A 19245-nucleotide genomic window follows, 5' to 3' on the forward strand; every position below is an offset into this window, starting at 1 on the left:
CTAGATCAATAGAGAAGTCGGATGATGATGCATTCCATACATGTTCACACAATGTCCTTATCACATCATGACATCCACCCCCTCTGAACCTGCACATCCTTCGGTATGTGCCAAAATCCTAGTTGTCATTGGATTCTGAGTCCTCCTCATCCTCTGCAACCATATCCTTTACTTCTTCATCTTCCATATCTTCCTGGCTAGCCCCTGTATCATGGCCACTATTGTCTTCCAATTCTGGCAACTCATACCAGAAGTTTTATGGCTATCCCATCCAGCTCATTTAATGCATAAGTAACATTATCAAACACCTATCTTACCACATAGGGTCCAAACCATCTCTTGGAAACTTTACGCATGGCACTATGCTGGTTATCTAAACTGCTATCATAAACCAATACCCAATCCCCATCTTGTATGGTTCTTGGTCTCAGTATATGTCTTTTGTCAAACCACTTCTTGTTCTGTATCCTTGCTGCCCTTAACTTTGTAGTTGCTGCCTCTATGTCTTCTGACTTTCTTTGCAACTGTCTAATGCGTAAGGCCAACAACTCCTCTCGATTCAACTCCTCCTCCCAAGGTAACACACTCCATATGACAGTAATCTCTTCTATCGGCATGATAGGTTTTTTACCATACATCAATTCTATAGGCATATATCCTGTAACAGCACTATGAGTTGTTCTGTCAGCCCACAAAGCATAAGGGAGCAATTGTGGCCACTCTTTTATCTTCTCTCCACATGCTTTTGCCAATGCCTTCACAATAGGTGGATGTCCTCTTTCACTTTTGCCATTTCCTTCATGGTTATAAGCTGAAGTTAAAGCAAGCTTTATCCCCAACCGTGTAAAGAAATCATGAGCTTCATATGCATCCAACTCACCCCTATCTGCTGTAATTTTTCCCACATAGCCATAACGACAAAAGATCTCTTCTAAGAGAAAAGTACATACGGCATTTGTTGTCTTAGTGCATAGAGCTCTCCCTTCAACTTGATTAGTCAAGTCTTCATGAGCAAGCACAAGATACCTCATTTGCCAAATACCTGTAGGCATTGTGACCAAATCTCCACCCACTTAAAATGAAGAGACAATGGATATGTGGGTTGCAATCCATCCCGATGTCTCATAGTTGAATACATTTGACATGTCGTACATGTTTCCACAAAGTGAGCAACATCCTTATACATACCCTGCCACCAATATCTTTCTTTGATCTTTGTAAAAGTACCCCAAACACCTCTATGACCAGCCCAAAAACTTTCATGAAATTCTTGCATTACTTTTACTTGTGAAGCTCTGTCACCCAAAACTCGCAATGGCATCTCCTGTTTCTTTTTAGTATGTTTCCATAAGTATCCACCTTTTAAGAAAAATCCATAGGCTTTCCTCTTGATCTTCTTAAACTCCTCATCTGACCATTCATCTCTCTTTGTTAATGTACTGAGATATTGACCAATTCTCAGCCATTCTCTTGCATATTTGTATTCCAGAACCACTTCTGCACAAGATGCAAAACATCTATAGTATCTTCTCTTTGTTGTCCAAGCTTTTGTTTATGCAGTAGCAACACTTTGCATTACTAAATTCACTCTTGCAACATCATTTTCAGCCATAAGAAAGTCATCTTCTTCCTCCTCATCCATCATCCCATCTTCATTCTCATAGCGTGCTCGAGATAACATGTCTGCCACTGGGTTATCTCTTCCTGCAATATGCAGAAATTCAGGGTTCAAAGATTTTATGTATGCAATCCACCGGAGCATAGCAATGTCTGGGGTAGCACAACTAGTAATCATACCCAATACTGGCAAACAATCAGTCTCAATGACTACATGAGCACCCATAAAATACTTCTTATCACATTTAAGGGCTGTCACAATTCCCCATAATTCTCTTTTTACCTGTGGATATCTTCTCTATCGTTCAATCAATACGTTTGCACCAAAGCATATTGCATACCTTTCCCCTTCCTCATCATCTTGCCCAATTGCCCATCCAATCTCGATTGGGCTTGTATCAACAGTAATAATGATAGGCTTCCCATGTGAATAGTCAGCCTTTCTCAACGTAGGAGCAGATTTTAAGAGTTGCTTCAATTTCTTCATTGCTTTCTGATGCTTCCTTTCCCAATGAAATATTTGACATTTCTGTAGAAGCTGATAAAGAACATCTGCTACATGTGCAAAGTGAGGAATCCATATCAAATAGAACACACATGCACCCAAGAATCTACGCACCTCTGATACATTCGTGCATACATATCACATTCTATCAATCCCATCTATTTTTACTGGTGATGGCCTTTGCCCATAAGGCCCACACATATGCCCAACAATCAAAACCTCCTCAACTCCAAAGACAGACTTTTGTCCAAAAAGAGTTAAATGCACCTCTTCTAGACGTGTCAAAATCCTCTCACAATCTACAATATGATTTGCAACAAACTGTCTACATCCATGAGCATCCATCTCTTCATTCTTTTCATCCCCACTGCACACCCTTTGATTGGAACATCATCCAAGAAGGGCATAGTCAATTGTAGTATAAAATCCTTGAGTACCCTATTCATAGCATTTGTCATGTGTGCCACTGAGTTTGTTGCACCCTGTGGGAGAGTACACATCCATACTAACCCCAAAGGAGTCTTCATGGTTGTGATATCCCTACTTTCAATTGCAAGCTGAAACTGATCATACCCCGAGTAAAGATCACCCAAAGAATAGATTGCTCTATCTGCAAAAGCCTCTACAAATTCATCAACCACAGGACCTGCACCCACATTTCTTATGGTCACTTTATTGACCGGTTGCATGTCTTGAATAAATCTCAAAGCCCCATTCTTTTTGGGCACAATAAACCAACGATTTGAGTATGGGGCTGAAGAAGGCTCCAAGATCTTCATGCAAATCTTTTCATTTAGCAAATCCATCAGCTTTGGCAAGTAAGCTTTAGGCACTAGAATAGGCCTCAAGTTCCATGGTACATGTGGCACAGTAAATATGACCATAGGAGACACAACATTTGGATCCACACAACCTATTTCACTTGGTTGAAATGCAAATGCCTTCCCATATCTAGCCAACATCTGCATAAAACAGTTTCTCTCAGCAGGCAAAAGAAACCCTTCTGCACCAACTTTCAATTCCTGTAATGTTTCAGATGTAAACTGATGACCTATATCTTTAGGATCTCGTAAGCTTGGCTGCCTTGACACTTTTTCATACATACCCTCGCTCTCTGGTGGAAGTGGCAAAGCAATTGGTTTCACCTTTTTGTCAACTGTCTTATACTTTGTCTCCACAAGTGCTTCAGCCCATTGTAATCCTTCCTGCTGAGCAAACAATGTTATAACATCATACATATCCAAAGAACATACTGACAACACTCTGTTTTCAGCCTCATTTTCTGCATGTATAGTTGCTGAAATTTTAGCCATAGTGTTAGCAATATTCAACCCATAAAAGATGCCTGAAATGCCATCATTTTCAGCTAACAGGCCCAATGAGCTCAGTTTCTTCATAGCATGTTTCATAGATATGCGTTCAGCCCTACACATAGCTTTCGTAGGCTTAAACCAACATGAACTGTTTGCTGTAAACTAAGAATTACCAATAGTAAATACATGCTTCATTTCAAGAGGCGAGTACACCCTCTGAACAACACTACTGTAGCGCCGCATTACAGCAGTGCTTAATGAAAATCCAGGTCTTTGAATTCCCTTGCATTTGGAACCAAAGGAGGCTCTCGAAGCGTATCACGATTTCTAGGATGATTAACACAAACAGTAAGAAATTGGACTGTTTTCTTCCCATCTTTACTTCTAACTCTTGCATAAGCAAAACCATCATCAAGTACCTTTGTTTCCATATGCACTCCTGTAATATAGGGCTATCCCAAAATCACTGCATATGAGGAATTATCTTGCACAAAGAAGTGTTGCTCTTCATGTACATCACCAATTGTCACTTTTACATTAGGACATGCGGCATAGAGCTCCCCTGAAGAATTATTTGGAGCCCTCATATGCCAATCATGATCAATGTCCAGGCCATGCACCATTTTCATACAATCTCCGCTCAATGACATTTATCTCAGACCCATGGTCAAGTAAAGCAACACAAGGAGTTTCACGCTCCCCTATTTTCACTACCGTTTCAGTGGTAGCTCTAGCCCAATGATTTCTTATGTAGTGACTTCGAGGAATAAATCCTAGAGTCTCTTCTCCATATTGTTGCATTTGCCTTACTCCACCATGCATATTGCTAAAAGGCAATGCATTTTCAGCCACTTCTCTTTTCCATTTGCTGTCCATTGATTGGTAGCATCCTGCATAGACAATCCTGTACTTACTTCATGCTCATATTCAGCCCGAATACCCAGCAAACTAGTTTCCTCTTCAAATTGTAGCAATGCACTAGTGGTATCACCAAGAAACTGGCGCTTCCTTTTAATTATGTCAATGATCTCATTATGAAATTATCGCTTGGCAATGCCAAGCACCTCTCCCAAGGTAAATTTCACCCGACTGTTTAAGATCCGTTCTTCAAGAGTCTTCTTAAGATCTGTGGCTGTCTCAATGTCAGATTGCAGCTTATATCCTGGTTATTTGTCCTTCGTTTTGCCCTCTTGTTTGTTATCTTGTTTTTGCTTATGACTGACCTCTTCCATATCATGCTCGGGAGGTGGCTGATTTGCGGCTTTAGGCTGATCCATACTTCTTTTTGTCATTCTTTTAGATGTCCCTGCAATATCTTCATCTCTTTTTCGTTTTTTTTTCCACAAGTACATCCGTGTTTTGTACCTTTGCTAAATATGCACACACTGAATATGCATCTACCGGTGATTCCCAACCAGTTATGCCACGAATGTCTTGCCCTGCATGAGACATTTCACTATCACTGACCTTTCTCTTTTTAGCTGCATGTAAAGCATGTGTCCATATTTCAGCCTTTGGACCAACCATCACTTGGCCATGCATTCTATCCAACTGTAGCCCAAAAGTAGAAGCATGTATCGCCGCATAAGCATTTCGAACAACCAAGTCTTCCAACAACTTCTGCATACCTTCCTTTCCAAAATTCAAAGCAAGAGGCAATCCCATTTCTTGTGCATGGATCTTGCCATCTTTCCAAAAGATAAGCTGTCATGCCAAGGCCTCCTGATAGGCAGCACAATCCTTTCTCTCGTGCTGCAAACTGTCACACCACATACATCTTTTTCCAAGCTTAGGGGCTGCTGCCCATCCCCTTTCCTCTTGTCCTTTTTCATCCAATTTTGCAACCTTCAATTGAAGATCCCGCATCCCTTTGACCAATTCATTTAAGACATCTTCCTTAACAGAGGGAACAATAGCAGGTACAACCATAGGGTTAGCCACAGAAGCGGGTGGCTTACTGGATACTTCAATTGTCTTACCCATAACAGTGGGCAAGCTAGAGGCATGCAATCTTTCTCTTCTTCTATGTTTCTTCACAAGCGCAGTAACAACTTCCTTGACATGTTGCCACTCTGTTTTCAAACCTGTCTCTGTAGTCTGATCCTCTAGCAAATCATCAAGCTTCTCTTGAAGCTCAGGATCAGCTACATGTAGAAACAATTCAATTTTCTGACTTGCAAGAGCTTGCTATTCTGCAAGATCCAATTGCTCAAATCTACTTTCAAATTCTCTTAACAATTCTGTAGCCACAAGACCCTTATTGGGTTGTATAACCCACCCCTGAAAAGTCTTGCGGGTAATCAAACTGGTGTCCTTGATGTAAAATTCTTCCCTGAGTGTCTTCTTGAAGGCTACCCAGTCAGCATCTTGCAAGTATAATTCAGTAATCCATGCTTTCAGTTCATAAACAGTAACACGTACAAAATACCGGCTCCATGCAAATTGAGCCACTCCAAAGAATTCCATCTTCTGAACATAGGTATGTACATATGCATATACATTTCTGCCATTGAATAACTTCACCTCATGCTCAACTGCTTGCAAAGCATTCATCACAACACCTTCTGTTTGAGCTGAAGCTTGCATCACCTGTTGTTGTTGTTGTACCTGCATAAGCATATTCATATTTTGCACCAACTGTTGCAAAACATCATTGGAGATTGTATTTGAAGGTTCTCCCACCTTATCTTTCCTACTTCTGTGATGACCTTTCACATCGGGTTCACCAATGTCGGAGGGGTTTTTGTCAAAAGGTCGAATCCGCCAGGGATCAAAAGTAGAAGGAAGTAGAGATAGGAGATGGAAGAGAAGATAGAAAATACCCGAGTGGTAAACACGACAAAAACAAATCACAATGAATTGAAACAATATGTATTGAAAGAACCTGGAATCTTTGCTCTACTTAGAAGCAATCTCTAGGCATTAGTTCTCCTAGAGCTCCTTCGTAGACCAAAAACGTGGATCATAAAAATCAACTCTTTCTATGCTGCTCGGAACCCAAATCTGATGGCTCCGTTGGCTCCGAAAGGGGGGTAAAACTGTAGGATACCTGCTCACGGATCTCCCAGATTACTCCTTCCTCTTCTTTCAGTTCAATCTGCAGTTTTCAGCCTATTTACAGCGATCGCGACGCGCGCAATTTCGTCAATCTGTCGTTGTGAAAATCCCCTAACTGGCTGAAAAAGCAACTAGCTTTTTGCATGCCATCCTAATCTAGAAGCTTTTTCTAACTTTTTCGGATTTTTACAATAAATAATATCAAAAATAGACTAAAATTATCCAAAAATCTAGTATTTTCGGATAATTCATGCAGCTCGCACTAGTACTAATGGCTCAGATCACATTGACTCTCTAGATTAATAGAGAAGTCGGATGATGATGCATTCCATACATTTTCACACTATGTCCTCATAACATCACGACAACGTGTATTCTTCAAGGCCTATTAGATATTGTTGCCCCTATGGTGATCTTTACTATTCCTCATATTAATGAAGGACTAGTTTTTAGTTGTGACCTCCTAACCAAATTTTCCAAAATAAAATCATGAGAACTACCATCATGATGCAAAATAGTTATATCTAAATCATGCACATAATCTTTCATCTTTAATAAAGCATGTAAAGAGATAGGCATACCTAATTTTCCTTCAATCATTTCTTCATGCTAAAATGTATCAATAGTCCAGTTAAAAGCATAATCATGTACCTCCTTGATATTATGCAACTAAGCAGTACTTTGATTGTCATTGGGTGGTAATCGAATTTGACAATCCCAGTAATAAAGTTCAAGTTTTTCACAATAATAATAACTAAACTTGGCCTTTTTCTTTTGAACATTAATATTTGCAGTTCGAGGCTTTACCTTGTTGTTTGGATACCTTTGCACATTGCTAGTTTGGTTGAAAGTTGGAAAACTTGTTAGATGGAAAAGAGTTAGTGCAATAAGGCACAAAAGGTTTCTTTGGGTTGTGGTTGTCATTGAAGGAGTGGAGTATATTGGATTGTTGATCATGTAAAATCTGGGCAATATATTAAAATTCTTTCTCAGCATCGTGGGTATAAGAAATAGCTTCATGAAGAGAAGTGGGTTCAAGAGAATTCAACTTAGCCTAGATGCTAGATTGAAGACCATCTTTGTATTTTGTGTTGTAACATGCTCTTGGAATTTCCTTAAGTATTCACAACAGCAAAGCCTTTACCAAAATCTTTCCATGTAGATAAACACATTATTACCTTCTTACAAAGATAAATTAGACTAATTATGCCTTACTTGAAGATAAAATTGAGATGGAAGGAAATATTCTTTAACTTTTTCTTGAAATTTGATCCATGTCTTCAATCAACCACCACTGGTGCTTTGGCAAAGGATATTCCACCAAAGCGAAGCTTTAAAATAATTGGTTGCACACTCGATTTTATTCTTTTTTTAAAAACTTCATTGTCAAAATAATCATTGAACTAGCTCAACCAAGACAAAATAAACTTTCCATCCCTCTTTCCATCAAATTCCAAAAATTGGAAAGATGCGTGGCTTATTTTCTGGTCCTTCTTGGTTTGTTATGTGTCAAATACATACTTCTCAGAATTCGAGTAATATGATTATCTTCGTCTTGAGTTGTGAAATTTTGTTGACATTCATGCTCGTGAAGCTCTCTCATGATTGCATTCAAATTATGTTGAAGAATATCGATTTGTTATTGCAATGAAATTTTGGAATAGTTGATTCCATATTCTCCATATTAACTTAGTTAGTGTTGGAAGGTCTTGATGACATGGTGGAAGAAATTTGGTGCACAAGAAATAGCCTTTGATAAATCATGTAGCATATGGGTAATCCTTGAGAAAACCCACAATAACAGATTCCCTGTGTATGAACAAAAAATTACTTCTAGATAGATTGATACTTGTGTGCATGTGAATGGGATATAGTTTTGAACCTCTCCCACACAAAATGAGAGGCTTGTAGTGGTAAAGACCTTGATGAAGGCCTACACAAGAACAATACCTTATGGGGGCAATTCAATATGAAAGGGTCTTATATAATCCCCCCTGCCCCCACAGGCAAAAAATAAAATAGCCATCAAAGCAAACAACAGGCAATAGTCTTTATTGAATATCTAAAGCTTTTACGCTTTAGTTTTTTAGAGCTTATAAAGCTTAATCTTAGTGTGGTTATGTCTAGTGATCATTGAAATGACATAGGCCATCGAATCCTTAACGAGCTAAAAATGGTGGATTTTGCCCATATTGATAGTGGTTTTGAAGTCACCACCCCCTCCTCTTCAAATTATTATGGTTTGATGCATCAGTGCCAAATTTCACTAGAGTCTTGTCAAAACCACTAAGAGAGTAGGTTTTGGAGGATTCATGGGTTTTTGGTGAAAGAGAAATATAGAGATAGAAAGCCTGTTTTTTTGTTCAAAGGTTGAAAAAGAGAACCAATTAATGTTGGTGGAGACCCTTTAAACCACAAACTACTATGTAAAGCTTTCATCCTCTAGATATTAAATCAAACTTTGATGATGTATCCTTGCAAGATGAATGGATACATTTTCTTCAATGTTGATGTGCAAACCAATCACCTTGCTCTAATACCAATGTTGCTAGCCTTCATCATACAATAGCTAATAATTTATATAATAATAAGAAGAGAATAAATTGCATAAGAGAATAAAAACTCCAAAACTTGCACTACACAAGATTGGGTACAATCTCCACCCATGCATGGGTGAGCACCTCCCCCCCATGCATGTATTTATAATATTCAATTAAGCTTTTGTGCTCAAAATACATTGAAAGCATTATTTTTGAGTTATTACTTTTCCTTTCCTTGCATGACTTGCTTCTAGTGCAAATAGGTCAAACACACCCTGTTATGAATAGCTTTATAATTAAAAATAATATTTTATATCTTCTAATAAATACATCCATTACGCATGTGCGCACACAAAGTCCTTGTGCTAATAGGTGCATACAAAATATAGCATTTATGATAATATTTTTCTACACTATAAAACATATAAATTCCATGATATAAAGTACATAAATGAAATATATAAGAGCGGAGTGTGTTCGTATGTGCTTTATGTTAGAGCAGCGCATCTTGGGGCCAATCCTCGAGGTGTAGGAGAGTTGTAGTGGGGCCACAGCATTTAGCCGGAGGGGTGCCTCCTTTATGTTTATATTACATTGGTGTACTACACTGAGATGATATGTGGGGTCTCCCTCTGAGGAGTAGGGAAGGGCAATCATTGGACTACGTTCCACTACAAATGCAATATCTACAGTAGCGATTAGGGCAGTGTGTCACTTGGACGCTCCATCTTCCAATAAAAACTCTTCTCTCAAAGCTTTCTTGAAAGCTACCCAATCAGCATCTCATCTATGTAACTCATCAATCCAATCATGCAATGCATGCATGGCCAAACGGGAGAAATATCGACTCCGTGCATATTGTGGTATCCCATGAAACATCATTTCTTCATACAACCGGATGAAGGCTGAAACATTTTGACCTTTAAATTGCTTCAATTCTTGTCCCATTGCTTGCAATGTATTCACAGCTAAGGAATCAATTTTTTCTACTTCCTGTCGAGTTTGCATAGGTTCACGTGATAAGTCACATATTATGCGACAAATAGACACAAATCTAGAATAATCAAAATCATCTAAATTTCATAAATATAATTTCCATAACAAAGTCTATCTTGTTTAGATATACATGTGTCGACTAGGCAGCAAGTATTATGGAGAGAAGATCAACCAATGGATTTGCTTTTTCATTTGGTTCAGCCATGGTGAATTGGAACAGCAAGAAAACACCTACAATATCATTATTAAGCATGAAATTAGAGTATATAGGAGGAGCATTGGCAACTTATGAGCAAACATGGTTGAGACTACTTCTATGTGACATGGGGATTGAGATAGATGGTGGAGTTATCGTATATTGTGATACCATTAGCAACATTATGCTTGTAAAGAACCCACTCTATCATGCAAGAACAAAGCATATTATAGTGCACTATCACTTTATCAAATGGAAAGTCACAGATAGAGAGGTAGACTCAATGCATATCAAAACAAATGACCAAGTAGCACACATCTTTACCAAAGCATTAGGCAAAGATAAGTTTGAGTATTTTAGGAGTGCGCTTGGAGGATTATGTCTACAAGCTCATTTTGAGCTTGAGGAGGAGTGTTTAGAAATATCTCATCTGATATAGTCATATCCTATGTGTGAATGAAATAAAGTAAGATTGTGTGTATGTAAAGTAACTTAGAATGGAAGACAATGAAGAATGAAGAAGATGATGATGAATTAAGCCCCAACCCTTGTGCTTGGCCCCCTTACATTGTGTGTCTACCACAATTATTTTAATGGATCAATAGGGGTGCTAGGTCACCTCAATTGGGGTGACTAGATGCATTTGAGGTCATTGAGTGTGGGTGATGATCACCTTGATCGAGGTGGTGTAATGCATATGAGTTTATACCTAGTCTAGATGGATGCAATTGATAACAATCTTGAGTGGAATGATTTTGTTAAGGTGCAAAATCACCTTAGGCGGTTTGTGGAATCAATGAAGGTGATGACCACCTTAATTGAGGTGATTAGTTTCATTCAACTACCCTGACTAGTTTTGTGTTAGTGAAGGTGATGGATACCTTGAGGGCAATATACAATTTCCAAATGCTCTATATGGTGTAGTAGAGATGATCTAATGAAGGTGATGAATCTCAATCAAGGTGGTGAATCAATCTAAAAGTCGATTAAGGTGATTTGTTCCAATGCCTAGACACGTCTATTTTGCCTTGAATGGCTCCCATTGAATTGGTCATTAATCATATGTGTCCCCCCAATGTGTATATAATACAAAGAGTGACAATGAAGCTTGGATTTAGTAAGATTTTGCCCTTAGATTTAATTCTAGCACTCTAGGTCTGGCAGCCTTTATGCTAGTTTTTTGCAAGGCACTTTTTGGCTAGTCTACAAGCTCCTTGATGTGGTTGCTACTCCCAAAAAAACTTAAGCATGATATTTCAACATAGAACCTTCTAATAACAATGATGGCAAGCTCTAATCAAGGCAATGATGTCCACGCTTTCATGATAGGCCCAAAAAAAAAAACCATTAGAATAACTATGGTACATGTAGCAGAGTTCCTAGGTGCAAACAATGGTGACGCATGACGTTGTTTATGCAATTTTAATATTTTCCTAATAAAAAATTGGTAGTAGAGTTGGTCATTCATAGCATTCAAGGTGGTGTTGTGTAGCTCTTTTAGATGTGCAAAACATGTTCAGTGCCTAGATGAACTGTGGTATATGAAGTGGACCTCTTATGTGCATACTATAATTCCCAATAGTGCTAGATAAAACATTAGTTCTTTCTCAAAAAGTCAACAATTAAGGTGGAGTGTAGTAGTCAAGGTGACCATGAAGGGTACCAAATCCAAGTGCATGCACTACTTCGACTACATTACAACTTATATTGCCACTTGTCCTTGGTGTTGTTCAGGCATTTTAGAAGAAATTTGCACATGTTGAAACAAAAGAAAATGATTTCTTAAGCATAAAAATGTAGTGGTTGAGGTGATTGTATGTGTACCCTAGGTTGTTTCTATGTGCTTATTAGTGAGGTATTGGCACTTCACAATGCTCCTTAATTAATTTCAAGCCAGAAGTGTTCATCCTCTACCATAGGAAACATTATGCAAAAGCCATTTTTCTATAGCTACTGAGATTGATAATCATAAGGTAAGCTTATGTGAAACATTAAGAAGGCTCAATGTTCCATATGCTTCTACTCTATGTTGGACAAGCAAGACATGACTTAAGGTGCATTAGTCTATGCAAGCAAGCAATGCAATGGATGTATTCCTAACCCAAGCTTACAAAATATTGCAAATGTGACTTTTTAATAATTTCCATGGTTTTTTGAAAGATATTGGAAAGAATAGAAATCCTACGCTAATCTACTTCCTATTCCATATCCATCAAGTCAGTTCAACTCTCTCACTCTCACACACACTCTTACATACTCTCTCTACCTATCTACGGTGGAAGCTTCATCTTAGTCCCTCACTCTCTCACATACTCTCTCTCTCTATCTATGATGGAAGTAAAAGGTAGAAGAGAAAGCCTGAGATAAAGAATGCATGCACAAGAATGAGTGTTTCACTCATATTTTAGATGTCAATGGCTCTTTTGATGAATTGACCTTCGTTGATTCTTTTGGGTTTATGTGCATATGTGGATAGAAAATAAAAAGTTAACATGTAACTCTAGAATATATTGCAATCTCTAGAGGAGTGAGCCTTGGTTCTAAGTTTTTAATAAAATTCATATTGAAAATATTAAATGATAACTAGTTGTTTAAATTAAGTTTCCCACTGCCTAAGGACTTCCTGTGCATGTGTTGCATCTTTCTTAATTCCCACGAAATATAGAAAAAATATGCAATCGTAAATGTTAATTGGTTTTTTAAATTAAAATTTCCACCACCTATGAACTTCTAGTGCATGTGTTGTTTCTCAAAAAACACATAATTTCCATGTCTAAACTTCTTTTATTTCCAATTGCTCTTGGTCCTTTTTCCAAATTTAATGAGAGTGCTCTTCTTTAACTCACCTTGGTTGTAGTTAACAATACATACACACATGCATGTGTGTGTGCGTACACTCATGTATGCATGCATTGCACACACGTGTACACACATGAGAGAGAGAGAGAGAGAGAGAGAGAGAGAGAGAGAGAGAGAGAGAGAGAGAGAGAGAGAGAGAGAGAGAGAGAGAGAGAGAGAGAGAGAGAGAGAGAGAGAGAGAGTATCAATACATAGTTGGCCTTAAAACTCGAGTATTTGTAACCTAAAACTAGTGGATATAACAAAAGGTGATATGCCATACATGGGGTAAAGACAAGGAGACCTATCGTATCTACTCCACCCTATTGTAGTATTTTGTACTATCTCTTTGATGATCTTGTGATATCATCTCTACATTTGCACAGATTTTAAGTTTTTGAATTGTGAATCCCATTTTGAAGTGGATAAAATGGGAGGAGTGGATGTCATATGTTGGAGGCCTAAAGAAGCTAGTGATCTATAAGTGGGATCTCTCACTTTGCATGTATAGCAGATTCATACAATGCCTCTATAGCTCAATGAGAAAAAGATTAAGGTTTCTTTGATATAAGTAGTCTATCAATAGATTAAATAGGCCAAAGCCCTCTTATGACGTACTCACCCCTATTCGAGGTAGGAGAGGGGACATTTGGTAGCTGTTTGAATACGTTTCTTAAGTAGTACCATTTGAATCTCTTGGGATTCACAGATTAGTTGGTTAAGTGACTTTTGAGCCTATTTTGCAATATAACATCACAACCTTGATCCATTAGGATTGAGCTAAGGGAGCTATGACTTCTTGATCTCTATCAACACCAAGAAAGGTCACCTTGCAATTGTTGAAGGCCAAGAGCAACCTAGCACTTCACTATGTTCAAACAAAGTAAGAGATGAGAAGGAGTTGAGTATCAACCCCTATATTATGGGATGATCTCACTCTAGCCCCTTAAAGAACAATACTAGTTGAAATCTATGACTCAACCTTAAATCAACAAATATATCAACCTTGCTATAAATTCTATTAAGAAAGCATTCAACTTATCGAGTCCACCTGTCCATAGGACAACATCATCATGACACTATCCACCTACTTTCAACCCATGTATGTGGCAATTGCATTTATTTAATTAAGGTCCTAGCATGTTGTGGAGACACATAAAAATAACTTCCTTAATTATCTTGTTACACCATATCCACTGAATATACTTTATGCACTTCCTTAATTAGCTTGTTACACCATATTCATTGGATGTTCCTTTAGGCACAACACAAAAATAATTGAAAATGTTATTTTCCAAATAGTTTCTTATAGTAAAATTTATTAAGTTTATAAGTCTTTATTCGAGATTGAAGGGATGCACCTTCCCATCCTAAGTTCAAGCCTCAATCAGAGTGCTAATATCTCATTGGATATTTTGACCCCTTCTTGGAACCCTCACCCTTACTCTTATCTAGAATCGAGGTTTATTCAGTGCCTATACACCGTGCCGAACAAGGATTTATTCTCTCACAACCTAGGATTAACATTAACATGACTAAAGGCCCCATCAACTATCCTCATCAGCTTGGGAAATAAAGTACAACTCTAAAAAATCCACTCCCTAATATGTTAGTATCTTATGAACACGAGTCCACATGGTTTCCTTAAGGCTCTTCCCCTTACATTAGACCTAATATTGACAATTTCAAGGTTTTTTTCTAAGGTGATATTAGTAATTATCATCTACCCACTAAGATCATATTGATATGCCTAGGTGTGAACCCTTGACCTTTGCAATGGGTCCTATGGTACATATTGTTATCATGATCTAGAAATGGCTTTACTTCTACCTATTTGCTAAACCCTTCCTATCATTTCATTTAATTACCACGTTTCTTTCTTTTTAATCCCTACCCTAAAAAACATTTATATGACATGTCAATTTCCACAAGAAAAGTATTAGCTAACTAAGGTTTTCTTGCATGCATGATGGGAGGAGGGGGGGTGTAAGTTGAGAAGGAGTGTGATTGTTAGAAAAGGAGGAGGTGGAAGATAGGGGTGGGATTGATATCCCCTCCTCTACACCCCCCTCCCCCCATCCTCAAACTAGTGTCGAATAGAGTTGAGGAGGAATGGAGGAGGACAATGAACTAGTAGGTGGGCCGTGGATTTTTCCTTTTTTTTGGGGGGGGGGGGTTTGGGATTTACAGTAGGCAATAGTTGGAAATAGGAGTAAGAGGTATGTTAAGTGGAGGAGGTCAAGGATGCATATTACAAGGAGTTTTTTGGGGGGGGGGGGGGGGGAGGGGTAGGGAGGCTGTTTCATTGATGGCATGCATGACATGGATGACAACAACCTTAAGCATTAGGAAAGAGAGGGCCTAGGGGGGGTGGTGAGGTGGCCAAATAGTAGTTAATAATGATTGCCACTCTTCCTTGAAGGTAAGCCCCTTTAACTCTTTTTTTTGTTATATAATAGTCAATTATGATCATTATCCTATATTACAAACAAGGTAAACTAATGTTATTAAATTACTAACCTATTTTAACTATACTAACTAAATTAACAAACTAACCAACTTAATATTATTATCACTATTTTCTTTCTTTTTTTAAACTTGTGCACAAGGCACTTGCATGCATACTTACAAGTTTATTTGGGTTTGGATTATTGTAGATCGGCTATGTTACATTCTCTTTCCCTTAGAACAATTGAGATGTCCTCATCTTGAGAAGCTCAAGCCAAGGGAGGGAATGTTAGGTTGTCACTCTAATGCCTTTCTAAAGTAGCACCATCTAAAGGCTGTGGGATTCACCAACTTAGTTACTTAAGTGGATTTTGAGTTCACCTTGTAGCAAGATGTCATGGCCTCAATCATAGGTCCAGGGACATATGATTTCTCTATCTCTATAATTAATCTTAATCTAGCACCTAGCTAAGAAAGGTCACTTTACAACATGAGTAGTCTAGCATGCACTTGGTTCAAAGAGTGAGAAACGAGAGGGAGTTGAGCATTGATCCATCTACCTCCGTATCATCTCACTTTAGCCCCCTAAAATAATGCTAGCCAAAATCTATGACTCAATGTTAGAAAGTTGAATATTCAGTCCTTCTTATAAATTCCATTAGAAAAGCATCTTATTTTTTGGGTCAACTCATCCTCCATAGGATAGTGTCATCATGACACTATATCCTCCACCCAATCTCTACCTATGTACCCAACATTTTTAGTTATTCAATTAAGGTCCTATCATGCTATGGAAACACATAAAAATAACTTCATTAATTATCTTGTTACATGAAGTTTGTTGAATGTCCTTTAGGCACAACACAAATATGCTTGGAAACAATCTTTTCCAACAGTTACTCATAGTAATTGTTATTTGGTGGACTTAACTAGTCTCTGTCTAAGACAAATGGGATGCACCAATCCATTCCAAGTTTTAGCCTCAAATTGAGCATTGATATCCCATCATTTTGACCCATTCCTAGATGCCTCATCCTTACCATATCTAGAATCAAGGTCTCTCCACTACCCAAACATTGTATTCACTGAGTATTTCTTCTCTTATCATAGGATTGGACTAGGATTAATGTTAACACAACCAAAGCCCCCATGTAGCCCCATGCCACTATAGGGGGGGGAAACTTCCTTATACATTTGACCTCATTGTCTTGGATGGTGATTTAGAGAGTAATATCCAACAACCAAGTGATAAAGCCAATCATGGCAAGACCCAAGGGGAAAGTACAATGCTAGTCACAAATTTCAATGATAGCTATGATGAGCCACATCTGCAACAACATAAACAGTATTCTTCATTTGCATCCACAAATGTATATATGAGGCACGAACATCTCTACCAAACAATAATTCTATTTTTAAGCAATCCATGGCATTTGTAAACATTTTTAAGTTGATACCATAAACCTTAGGACAAGCGTGTTATCATGATCTAGAAATGGCCTTATTTTTGCTTATAAACTAAATCCATCCCATCAATTTGTTTAATTTACTATGTTTCTTCTTTTTTAATTCCCCTAAGCACATATATGACACATCAATTTCCATAAAAAAGCATTCATGCTAACTCAGGTCTAAATAGTAGTAGCATGTAGGGTAATACATTGAATTATGGTAGATGGTTATAGTCAAGGTATTGGATATTGGGCACCCCTTACTTTAAAGACATGAGGATATGCTAATTTCAATGGTGGTAATGAGACCCATTGGACCAAATTATAAGTTGGAAGGGGGGGAGGCTTTAAAATAGAAGGGGAAAAGATCACGGAGAATAGAAAATATAGATCTCTCTCTCTCTCTCTCTCTCTCTCTCTCTCTCTCACAAGCCTCATGGCTATCCCAGGGTAATCATCCATGTGCGAGGGGTATAATGCTCTTTTACAGTGGGAGAGAGGAATTTATTATTTATAGATATAAAGGATTAATTAAAGCGAGGAATTTATAGATATTAAAGATATTATTTCTTCTTAAAATATAAGGAGGTGAGCTACATGCATGACAAGAGAAGGGGGGCATGTAGGTTGGTGATGAGGAGGACCGTGATCGTTGGAGGAGGAGGAGGAGGGGAGATGAGGTACAAACGAGGAGATGGAAGATAGGGAAGGGATGGGATGATATGCCCTTGTCCCCCTCTTCAAGTTGGCATCAAATGAAGCCAAGGAGGGGGGAGGACAATGTATTGGTACCTTCTACTTCTTCTCTCAACCAGCACCACATGCCATAAAGACACTAGAGAAGTACAAAAATCCCAAGTAAACTAAATGGCTCTCTCTCTCTCTCTCTCTCTCTCTCTCTCTCTCTCTCTCTCTCTCTCTCTCTCTCTCTCTCTCTCTCTCTCTCTCTCTCTCTCTCTCTCTCAGTGTACTTATCTAGGATCAACCACATATGATAGATATTCTACTTTGAGGAGAGTGCAACATTTTGATAGAGAGCTATTTATCATTTTCTTGGTACATGATATTAGACTATGTTGGCAGCCCCTAGGAATATGAACATCGATATCATTAGTTGTTTTCATTTCATTTTCATAAGTTGAGAGATGTAGTCACATCGTCCTACCTGTTCAAAAACGGTCGAAACAAAACGGAAGGGCAATGCTCTTGTGTACAAGTAACACTAGTGCACCCTTGTCTACGTGCCAAACCAACAAACACCTATTTTACCTTGTTTAGGTGCCAAACCAACAAACAATCGAGGGTTTTGGGCTTTCTTTGTGCAACATTTTTGTTGTTTTAAGCTGGTGTTCCCATTGCAGTGGTACTGAGTCCCTTGAAGCTTCGGTCATTGCAGCGACGAGCTCATTGCAGCAGAACACGGGGTACACAGACAGGGAAACCCTTACTTCATCTGCAGCTCTCCCTCAGACAACTTCACGTCCATTGTGTCCTTTCTTAGTTCTTGACAGGCTCGCGCTGATTATCGCCGTTATCGTTTCCATTGCAGAGCTTCAATTCTGGAGAATTTCACGTCCTCCTGTCTGAGGTCGCATCAATGTCAATTATAAGATGAGCTGATTTTTGCGATTTGACGTGCAGACAGATAAAGAATTTTTATGACGAGACCGGTTGATCATCCTTGCAAGCGTCATCCCTGTTAGAATCGAGCTCCAAGCAAGCAAAAAGAGCGATCGTGTGCTTTGAAGACTTACCTATTTTGGGATTGGTGGTAGGCTTCTCTTCTCTGGTGCTTATTTTTGTCTCGACGCTGTCGGCTTAAGCTACCGCTTTAGCTTCATGACTTCAAATTTGCTTGTGATCTGAAGTGGATTATATGCATGGGAAAAATACATGACGGTGGATATGGTGGGGGGAGTAGGAGGTCTGCGTGGCCAAGGGCAATGGCTCGACTTGAGGGTAGTGCTCTCATGCATTATGCACACGGTAAATGCGAAGATCAGCTATGGTTGACTCAGCTAGCAGATTCCAATGTGCTCAGAGAAATTAATAATATGCATCTCTTTGAACCGGGGATAGGGGCAACAAACATGCTATTCTTCTTTGTTGTCATTGTAAAGAAACGCCCTAACATGGAAAACACAAATACAATCTTACCACAAAGCACAAATCAATAACTGAACACAGTTAGGGTTAGGGTAACTTAGAGACAATGAGCATAGCAAATAATTTGGAATGAATGAATTTGAATAATACAATGCTCATATAGTAGCACACTATATGG

At 38.5% G+C, this 19245-nt stretch overlaps 1 protein-coding gene across 1 annotated transcript in view; it reads left to right on the plus strand.

Annotated features, from left to right (window-relative positions):
- The first annotated feature begins 18224 nt into the window (after positions 1 to 18224).
- The window catches only part of LOC148008334 (cyclin-H1-1-like), a 71284-nt gene continuing 70263 nt past the window's right edge, over positions 18225 to 19245 (plus strand). Inside the window, exons 1-2 of the mRNA XM_087674310.1 lie at positions 18225 to 18385; positions 18511 to 18732. The gene's annotated coding sequence lies outside the window, so the exon portion shown is untranslated. The remainder of the gene's footprint in view (positions 18386 to 18510; positions 18733 to 19245) is intronic.

The sequence above is a fragment of the Lygodium microphyllum genome, unplaced genomic scaffold (assembly GCF_053477565.2).
Source record: "Lygodium microphyllum isolate KBCC unplaced genomic scaffold, Lygodium_microphyllum_v1.1.10 scaffold_188, whole genome shotgun sequence".
In the NCBI taxonomy this organism is placed as follows: Eukaryota; Viridiplantae; Streptophyta; class Polypodiopsida; order Schizaeales; family Lygodiaceae; genus Lygodium; species Lygodium microphyllum.